Consider the following 1644-nt stretch of genomic DNA (forward strand, 5'->3'; position numbering starts at 1 on the left):
TATGCAGAGTAGGTGAAAAATCTACAGGTGTGTCCTGAAATCCAGCTTAATCCATGAACGCGGTGGCTCGGGAAAGGCAGCATCTTTCCGTTCTCAGCGCAGAAATCGCTGCAGCTCTCATCTCTGGCATGCGCGATGTGAGAATGGTTTAAATATCAGCGCGACGCGACTCATGCTGCAGCTCCGCGCGGCGTCTGCTGTCTGTCATTGGTTATCAGCTGCACAGCTGCTTTGACCACATGGCATCAGCGGTGGGCATGCACGCGCTTCCCACAGTTGTCTGTAGGGTTGGAGGAAAAGACGGATTAGACAGACACATATGACCTGAAAAAAGCCCTGCATCAGAGACTATTGTTTCAAATCTAATGCACGAGTGAAATGCATCCACTAAATGCCAAAACATCCTTTAAGTGTTTGACGCAATTCTATATGATTCTTTTTGGCTCGTGGGATCAATGCATTGCATTTCTGGAATTACAAGTTTGATTCACTTCCGATTATACGATGAATGGATTTCTGTTTAAATTTTTGTGTATTACATATTTCTATACTATTTCTATATGCCCATCTTATACTGTAAAACAATCAACTTAGGCTACATTTAAACCCAACTCAAAAGTTTAATTGCTGCCTTGTTTAAAGGGTTAGTTCACCCAAGAAATTAATGAACGTTACTCACCCATATGTCGTTCCACACCCGTAGGAATCTTCAGAACACAAATTAAGATATGTTTGATGAAATCCGAGAGGTAACTCGTCCATAGACATCCATTTAACTGACACTTTCAAGGTCAAGAACGGTAGGCGACTAAGACATCGTTAAAACAGTTGACGTGACTGTAATGGTTCAACCTTAATTTTATGAAGCAACGAGAATACTTTTTGCATGCAAACAAAACAAAACAACGACTTTATTCAATAATCTCTTCTCTTCTTTGTTGTTATTCTTACATAGTCACCGCAGTAAGCACAGTGAAGGCTTCCGTGTTTACGTCTTAATGCTGACCCAGTATAGAGAATACGAACCGACGTCACGCCTCGTTGCATGCCGGGGCGGCGCCGCCATTTTGACAGGATCGCCCTCGCTCTATTACTCGTCTCGTACTGAAATTAATACGGATTCTTGCTTACCTTTTGTTTTGTTTCTGCCATTAAGTAGAACGTTAACATTTTCAATGGTATTGTTTGCAGGGAATAGAAGCTATTTTATCGCATCGCATGATCATTTTATTTATTTTTTTCACTGAAGTTTTGTAGAATTTCGTTTACAATGTTGATCTGTTTACTATGTCACACACTGGACGCTCACCGCTGCTTCAGCCATCGTATGAATATCCAAATAAATCTATGTGATCAACACACTGAGAAAGTCGATTCATTTATTAGTTGGAAACGCTTAAATGATGCTTAAATGAGCATATTGAGTAGGCCTACAACTTGTCATTGTAATTCCCCTTTTCCATGATCACAGATGAGGAGAATCGGCGATTATGGGTTAAATTCAGCGGACAGACGGACACAAACACTGTATTTTTATATATATTTTAACAAATGACAACCACAGGCAATTTCCTACCTTTAAAAAAACGTTATGAAGAAAATGTATAAAATGCTTGCATTTTAAGTGATACTGAAAGTTTATAT

This window comes from Chanodichthys erythropterus, chromosome 18 (assembly GCF_024489055.1).
Source record: "Chanodichthys erythropterus isolate Z2021 chromosome 18, ASM2448905v1, whole genome shotgun sequence".
NCBI lineage: Eukaryota > Metazoa > Chordata > Actinopteri > Cypriniformes > Xenocyprididae > Chanodichthys > Chanodichthys erythropterus.